Here is an 8,852-nt window from a genome sequence, read left to right as displayed (position 1 = left end):
AAACACAAATGGTTTTTGTATGGTTTTTTTAAGTTTTATGACCTTTATTTGCAGGCTTATGAAAGAATATAATTACATAGAAATAATAGGTTTAAGGTGGTCTCCTATGTAGCGGAAATTTATCTAAGGATCGAGCAGAAACCCTCGAATGGATTGGAGATTAACGAGCGAAACCCCCAATTGATGGTGGCACCTCCATCAGCCCTGCTAACAAATCATGACATACGAAGGGATGCAGTGCAGATAGTTGACCGCACATTTGGAATCTTCCAAAACTTCACTTTTTCTATTCAAAACTGAGGAAACCCTGTAAGCCGCGTTCGAGAGGAAGATGGCCAGAACGATTTTTGATCCCGTATGTGGGGAAGGACAATGGAAAGAAGGAGAAGCCACTATAATAATCAACTCTATGAGCTGTACGATGAACTCACTATCGTACAGCGAATTAGATTCGCCAGGTTCCGGTGGGCTGGTGATGTCATGCGAGTGGCACTGGACGACCCAACTCGTTAAGTCCTTTTCGATCGCCCACACGGACAGATGCGACGCTGTATGCTTAAACTGAGATAGAGTGATGACGTAGATGCCACCAGAAAGGTCGGGATAATGGATTAACAGACCACATTGTAGCGCCGGTAAGTAAGTAAATAAGTAAGAAACTATTTAATTAATTTTGTTCTCCTTTTAGTTGTCATCAATACACTGGATTTGAAGATTCAGGCGTAGGAGTAATACTTACGTTATAGGAAATATCTTAGAGAAGGTTAAAACGGCAGCGGTTGTTGAGCCTGTATGAAGAAAAGAAGATTAAAATGACTACAATGCGCTGTTGGATACTGTCGATCAGAAAGCAGAGATCTTTTAGCCGATCTATTGTATGTATTATATTTTCCATGCTGGATAAAGCAAAGAGTGTTTAACGGAAGCATATTTCCAGCCCCGGAAGCACAGACGTGATCATAAAGTGCAGAAGATTCTAAAAATGTACGGAGGTAAACGGGTTAGGCGATGCAATCGGCCAAAGGATGAAGAGAAGTATCTGTACAAGATGGACATTGGTATGACCAAAACAACAGTTTAGGACGGTCGCATCTGAAACGCAATCGCACAAAACGAACGAAGATACTGGCAATTTCCTTTCCGACGAAGACCTAATTTCGCCTCAGATTTAAGATCTAATGAGATCGTCCTTCTCCAAAACGCTAAGCATTGACCATTTCCACACTTGAAGAAAGAAGATGGTAGGTCCGTGGATGAAGATCAGCGAAAAGGAAATTGTTCACTCAGGACCTAACGTGATTTTACATATGATCACCACACTTCTTCTGGCATTTGTCGCCTTCATCAAGAAGCATTACGCGAAGAAGAAATATGTCATCACTTGGTCTCGCTCGTCTTGCCAAGAATCACTGAATCAAATTGGAAGGAAAAATTTGAACGTTTTGCTAAAGATCGTCTAACCTCCCAATGATCGACAAAATCTTTTTAGGTCAAACTTCAAATGGAGGAATGGAGGATAAGGTCCTTCGAAAATGCATGAAAGTAAACAAATATCTGCTTTCTTGGAATCTTAAATATCATATGTTTTAGCCACTAACGATTGACAAATTCATTGTTTTTTTTTTAAATCTGCAACTGCATTAAATTGTTACGATGAAAACAATCGCTCTAGTCGACCAAGTGTTAAATGTAAGTTTAATAACAACGCATTTTAGTATGACAATTTTTAACAAGGGCAAAGTATTCTCTTATGAAGAGCACGGTGAGATGTTTATTTTCAAAATGCTCGCCACAGCCTGTAACGAAAGCAAACAAAGCTGTATCGTTCATTTCCGTTTAAACAGGTTCTTTAACGACGATCGTTAGCACTGTTAACCTGAACATCACGCATAAGAGCATATTTGGTCGCGCAGCTCAAAATCGGGTCCCGTTCGCTGTAACAACCATAATTAAAACCTGCTGCACGTGGAAGAAATGAAACTCGGGGTGCGGTGCGTTTTTGTTCCCATGCTCTGCAGCACTTTATTCTTGGTGCAATTTGGTTGAATGGGAGTGAAAACGGCGCGTAATATCATGATCGGAGGGCATGTTTTATCGATTGATGGCTCTCTGCTTTGGTCAGTTTTTCTTCTGCATGTAGACTGGTGACTCATCCGTTTAGCAACGTAAGAGCCCATCCTCCCCGGTGTCGATAGACGCATTACAATTTCTTTTACTTTTCTCCTCAAAGCGACACAAAAAAGGGCGAAACGAGTGTGTGATGGTTGTTTTATTTGATATTCCACCAGTGCTCAAACACAACAGTGAGAACGTCTGATCAAACAGAGCAGAGTAAAGTGTTACGAAACGATTGTTGGCAGTTACCGAAAGGAGAAGAAAACGAACCATCCGAAAGATGGGAAACGGAATTGATGCAAGCAAGAAATCAAAACTATAAAACGCTTAAAAGAAGAAATCTGTTGGCCGGTAAACAAATGCCGATAGCAGAGAACAGAACCCTAAACAGAAGATACAGTGAAAACACAACAGTGCAGTCAAAAGTAAGCAACAAAGAGAGAACATGGCAAGCAAAAGGGAACGAAACACCACACACATCGGCATAGAAAACCAACGATGTTCTTTCAGGTGAATTCCTTTTGGAAAGGTCCTGATTCGGGGTTGAGTTTAATAAAAACAACAACCAAGCAAACAACCGCCACCAGCTCCGAAAATAAAGAAATCGAAAAAGGAAAAAAACTGACTTAATGTGCGATCGAGTTCGTGGTTCGCTTTGAACAGCACAGCGGGAGACAATCTGGAAGCCCCCGTTCGAATGACTTCGTTGCGTGGAAAAGTGACGAACCTTCGCTCGGGCGGGGGGTGAAGAAACGTTTATGTTTTTCGTCGATCGGATGGGAACTTGAGGAAGGAGAAAAGAATTAAGAAACAAAAAACAGGAGGAATATGATCGGGATACGAGCACGCATGAGTCATGAGGGAAGCATGCGTATATTGGGCACAGCTTATCGCTGCGTACGCAGAGATGGGTGCAAGTGAAATAGTGTCGATCGTGCCTCCTCTTTGGGGTGTGTCGCTTCGAGAAGGGTATTCTTTGCTTAAACGTGGTTTTGTTTTTAGTTGTTGAGATTCGCTGTAAATTATGCAAATTATAGCTGAAGACGGAAGGACAAGAGAGAGAGAAGTGATCTCTTTTATTTTATTTCTGTTGATTAGTCATCATTTTAAAGCTTTGTTTTAGCTTAGAAATGATATGATTTTTAAGTTTTTATAACTCATCAATCGTGTATCGATACGAACATTAATGTATCTTATTTTGAAGTTATTCATTTATGCTTTATTTTGAATAGTTTGGGGAATTTTTGTTTAATTTATCGAAGAAAATATTTTAAAAATTTTAAGCAATGTTTTTATGTTTCGATTGTCTAGTTAGGTAATCTTGTGGGTGTTCATTTCTAAACATTTATTTTATCTCGTTAATTTATACGAATTAGAACGTTTTATACTTACCGAAAAAAAACGCTCATGAAAGCGCATCCACGTGTAAAACGAATTTTCTATAGGAATTGATACTTGTCCTGGCGATGGATGCAACCCTTGTTCACATTAGCAATACGCATGCTCACACCATCCATCCACCGTTGCCTTCGGCGGTGAAATATCCTTCAAATAGTCGTATTTTTTTTCTACCATGAACAAGTGAAGAAATACACCTTCTTCCGGTCATTAAATGCGCCCCGAAACCGGTTTCGTGCAGCAGCGAAACGAAAATATAATAATGCACACCCGAAAAGAAGGAAATTGTTGAAGCATGTGGACGTATTGCAATTTTGGGCAATTGTCTTATCCACCTTTACAGCGAAAGGGCAAGCAAAACGGAAAATAAAACCCTTTCAAGATCGGTTTCTTTTCTTTGCTTTCTTGAAAGGGCAATTGAGCCGGTTCAGGTCCATCGTGGTGAATTCAAATTGATTCCCTAGCATTTCTTGGTGCTTTGTGGTCCTTTTTTTTTGTTCTGTTTAGTTGTGTGCTCTTTTACACCGGCTTTTAGCGCATTGTACCTGCCAGTCCTCTACGTGCTATTTCTTTACCCTATTCACGAAGAATTAAGCACAATAGGGAAGGAAACCTGCGCTGTGTACGTTCTCACAGTAGAACTTATTGAAATGCTATTGGTCGACATTTGAGCTTTTACATTTTTTTTATACAGCCAAAGAAAGACTTTCTTGTGTATTTTGTTTCTCGTTTGAATTTGTTCTTCGTATTTGTAATGGACTTTATTATATTTCGTCTTTTTTGAAGTTGTGTGTTTTTTACAATTCTTTATGTTTTGTTTTTTTATTTAACACCTCCGAATATGTTAGTTCAACATTTATTTTACTTACCCCTTATTTCTCAAAATGTAAATATCATTATTTGCAAAGATTTACAGCTTTTCTCTTTCACTGGTTATTGTTCATCTTTTATATTATTCGTTCTCACTTTTGATTTCAACGTTTTCATAACTCTTTCAGCGTTTTTGAATAGATTTTACTATCTTAGATTTTTTTTATTTTAAAGTATAGGAGACAATCCAAAATATAAATAAAAATTTGAAATATTTTAAACTTTATACAGCTTTTTTTAACGTGATAAGATTAAACTTTTAAATTACACAAACGTGCAAGCATTAAATTACAAACGTGTATGATTTATATAATTTACAAAAAATTAACTAACATTACTTAATAGTTTCAAAGTTATCTTTTGAACTGAATTTAAAAAAAACATTTAACTGTTCAAAATAGAGTAAAAAAACAAGTTCCCCTAAAAGATAGCCAAATTGCTTTTTACGCGGGAGTGTATGATTTAAAAAAAAAACATCACTATCACCCTGTGTCTATACAGCCTCTCTCAATCACTATAGTGAGAAAGAGAGAATAAAGGACATAACTGGAAGGGATGAAATTGTTCCATTTTCCACAACCGTTCCAGTACGTTCGAGGGTAAATTGCTTAGCAATAGTCTATGCGTGTGTGTGTAAATTATCCATCAGTGTAGCTAGTTGTCTCGCTCTGCTCAATTACATTCCGCTACCACCTGTGTGCGTGAAAGAGAGTGGAAAGAAAACGCATCTCCGTTCAACGCTGATGCTGATAGGTTTTTTCAATGCTTCCTTCGAATTCTCTCGCGAGCAGTCGGATCGAACGGACGCGTGTGTTGTGTGTCCTCCGGTCGTGTTGTAAAGTGTTTTTAATTGAATGCACGTGAAACATCCTGTTAGATGGGTTTTTGGTGAATAAAAAAAAAGATAATTTATGCGAAGTGTGTGTGTGTGTGGTGTGAAGCAGTGATTACAGGTGCAATAAAAAGGATATCCCTTCTGAAATGCAACATGCCAGAGGGAGGGTAACCTGAAAGCAGCAAACGACGAACGTGTTTTAATTCGATTGAAGCCAATGCAGCAAGTGTTGTTTCAGTGTGTATGTGTTTATATTTGTGCGTGCATATAATTTGCCCCTGTATTGAAGGTGTTTCTGCACATTCCCCGTCGGCATGTGAGCGGTGTGTGTGTGTGTCTGTTTGGTAAAAAAAAAAGCATTAAACATCTCTCCCGTTAGGAGACAGTTCAACCTTCAATTACTAATTGTTTAAAAGTACACACCCGGTGGGTGATATATAGACAACCGTCTTTGTGGAAAACATCGATAAAGGTAAGATAAAAGCAAATGGTTTATCGAAGAAGGTAGCAGGATAGATAGGGAAGCCCCGGGGGGCGAGAAGCTTTTGGCAGCCATTTTGAGCCCCTAAGCGTAAGGGTAGCGCGCGTTTGTGTGCCTTTTTTGTTGTTGGTTTGTTACCGAGCGAGGAGTCGTACCAGAAAAGGGGAGAATTATGCGCAGGCGCACGAACGAGTGACAGAGAAGATGGCATTCAAAAGCCGATACAAACCATAAACTATATGTATGTGGCGGGAGGGTAGGTGGGTTGTGTAGGGCAATATAATATCATAGCAAAACAACCAAAACATTACGATGATCTCTAGGTGTGTACGGTTGTGTGCGTGCTTGCGGGTTTACTGATGGTTACCGCAGCGACCCCGAACCAACGTTTGCTTTGATGTGTGAGAGATAGTTTCGCTGCTGAATGTACTAAGAGAATAGGGAAATTAATTTACTGTCGGTTTGTTGATGTCGCAAATTGTGGCTATATGGACACCTTTCAAACAAGTGCCCCTAAACAAAACGCACTGCGGCAACGTGTGTGTGTGTGTGCATGTGTGCGAGCATTAGTTTCCCTTGCTCAGTTTTCCACCTTTGCTTTGGCGAAGAAAATGTGTGAAGAATCTACAAAACCGAGATGCTTTTGGTAGTGTGCGTGAATGCTTTTTCATTTCCCTCGTGTTGTGTGTTGTGTCGGCGCAATAGGGTGGGTTTTTCCGCGGTTTTTTCTTTCCCACCCCTTAGCCGTACGTAGGTAAACCACAATTTTTCCTTCACCGTTACTGCCCACACAGTGTTCGTTGTTTGTTTGATAAGTGTTAAGGAATCTTGTGCGAAACTATACGATAAAAGCTAGTATTATCTTCTTTATCTATTTTTTTTATTTTTCGGTAAAAGAAATAGGCTTTTGCATTTCAATTTTTGTGGTATAAAAATAGGTTTACATCCTTGATGTCTTACAAAACCTAATTTTCAAAAATTCCACTCAAACATTTCCGCTACTAAAGTATACAATTTTGTACATATTTTTTCCTAGTTTTGGTTGGGAAAGGTCTATCGACCAGCAACAGTACGACAAAAGAAGCAAACCACAACCTGAACCACTTTAAAGTACGCGCGAAAAGTAAATAAAAACCACTTTTTTCTTTAAATCATTCGTGAACGCAAACATACGGCAAGGCCCTGAACAAAGTGACACAGGCATTAAGCGACGAACCCGGCCTTCGCCGTTCGGTGTGCGTAGTGTTGGTGAGTGAACGCTGCAGTATGTTGTTGTTGCTGATCCAAACCGTAACGACCCCCAGGCAGTAGATATGATCGAGTTTGAACGGCCAAACGCTTATTTCAAGCTTGCGTTTGGAAAAGCTTGATCATATTCGAGTTTAAAGAAGAAAAATACAACAAAATCATTTTTCTTTTATTATAAAATCATACATTTCAACAAATGCATAATTATTGTTAGTTTAATAAAAATTGCAATATTTTTATATTACTCTGTAAAAATTTCGGTTTTATCTGTTGTATTTTATGCTTATATTTCAAACAACAATTTAACCTTAGTAAACCCTTTCGTGTTTTAAGTTTTATTGCTTATTGAAACTACCCAGAAAGTTACACTTTTTTAGCTCGTAAATGTCAAAAGTAAATAGTTTTATTTATGTTTTCCGTGCACATTGTTGGTACAGGTTATTGCACTCGTTCGGTTGGAACACAATGTAAATCAAGTGCACAGTTTGTTGCAATGAAGAAAATAATTTGTTGTGGAAATTACAATTTAAAAAAAAATAAATAAAACGCTCTGATCATTCTAAACTTGACAAACGGCCGCCTTCTGTGGTGATGCTGTTACCCATACAAACACTTCTACTGTATGTAGTATTGGATCAAACCGTGCATCATGATGTTTGTGTACGCACTCGACGCTAGATATGCTTGTGTCTTCTAGCCTAAGCCTAAGCCTACTTCGACCACATCTCGTGCGTCACAATTTCATCACGCAAAGAGTGTTGTGTGTGGTTCGGAATGCATGCTCTTCTGCTACGATTTCTACTCACCTTGGGGCAGCTGTGAAGCGAATACATAAGGAGAAAAGAGCGACCATAAGGTCTCTGAAATCCGGCTTCACTGTCCTCGATAGTGGTTCGATACAGGGTGCTTACTACTATACTACTTTCTGCTCTTCTCAACATTCAGCAAAGCATTATGAACTGTGAACGGCATGTTGGGCCTTTCCATCGCACCGATGTGATGCAACAGTAGTTAAAACTAAAATAAAAACAAAAAAGAAGTTGTTTTTACATTGGCCCCAGATGCCATTGCCGGAGGTTGAAAGCTTCACGCGGATCGGGCGATGCCTTGAACCGGTGTGCGTCTGTGTTTGTGCGCGTAGTTTGATTCATAGAAAAGATCTGATCGGTGTCAATTCCATTTTGCGCATTCCATCGATCGGAATGCATGTAGTGCTGGTTAAATGTGTGTAATGGAATTTTGTTTCATTCAATAGTATTTAATTTCAAAATTGGGTTTTAAAAATATTGCATCCGGATGTAAGTCAACCAGGCAATAAGCTATCGTTTGCATTGATGAATCAATTGAATTGAAGCAAAAATATTTTTCTCTCGATGGTATATGTGACAAGGCCGCTAGTTCCACACGACAGTTCTGGGGATCAAATCCCATTTTGACCGCGGCTCCCCGTAGCATCATTACTGATTATCAGGCAACGTGGTAAAAATAAGTCCAGTGACCTTAGAGGTTGTTAAAACAAAGAGAAAAAGAGAGAAGGAGAGAAAGAGAGAGAGAGAGAGAGGAAGAGCGATATTTCCTTAAATTTGTTTCAAATGAATGAAACTTTTAATGCAATCTGTACATTTTTATTATTAACGATTAAGGATTTATAGATTTTTTATCTTGCGTTTGACAACAGAGCCATTATCAGCCATTATCTAGATTCTAGAACAACCATTATCAGCCATTTTGACTTATTTGGGTCCCTACAATATAATTTATTTTTGTGTCCTAACAATTCTTGATTTAGATATACCTATTCTAGTAAGAACTTCAAATAATACAAAAACTCTTAAATAATCCAGCTCTTCGAAAATTGAACACTAAATAACTACCATTAAAAATGCGTAGAAATTCTAGTACTTC

General features: G+C 38.7%; 1 protein-coding gene across 1 annotated transcript in view; it reads left to right on the top strand.

The window, feature by feature from the left end:
• Positions 1 to 4,828: 4,828 nt before the first annotated feature.
• The window catches only part of LOC125771940 (mitogen-activated protein kinase kinase kinase 12), a 30,054-nt gene continuing 26,030 nt past the window's right edge, over positions 4,829 to 8,852 (top strand). Inside the window, exon 1 of the mRNA XM_049443144.1 lies at positions 4,829 to 5,690. The gene's annotated coding sequence lies outside the window, so the exon portion shown is untranslated. The remainder of the gene's footprint in view (positions 5,691 to 8,852) is intronic.

The sequence above is a fragment of the Anopheles funestus genome, chromosome 3RL (assembly GCF_943734845.2).
Source record: "Anopheles funestus chromosome 3RL, idAnoFuneDA-416_04, whole genome shotgun sequence".
Lineage (NCBI taxonomy): Eukaryota > Metazoa > Arthropoda > Insecta > Diptera > Culicidae > Anopheles > Anopheles funestus.
Note: the sequence above shows the minus strand (reverse complement) of the source record. Positions and strands in the feature narration are given on the sequence as shown.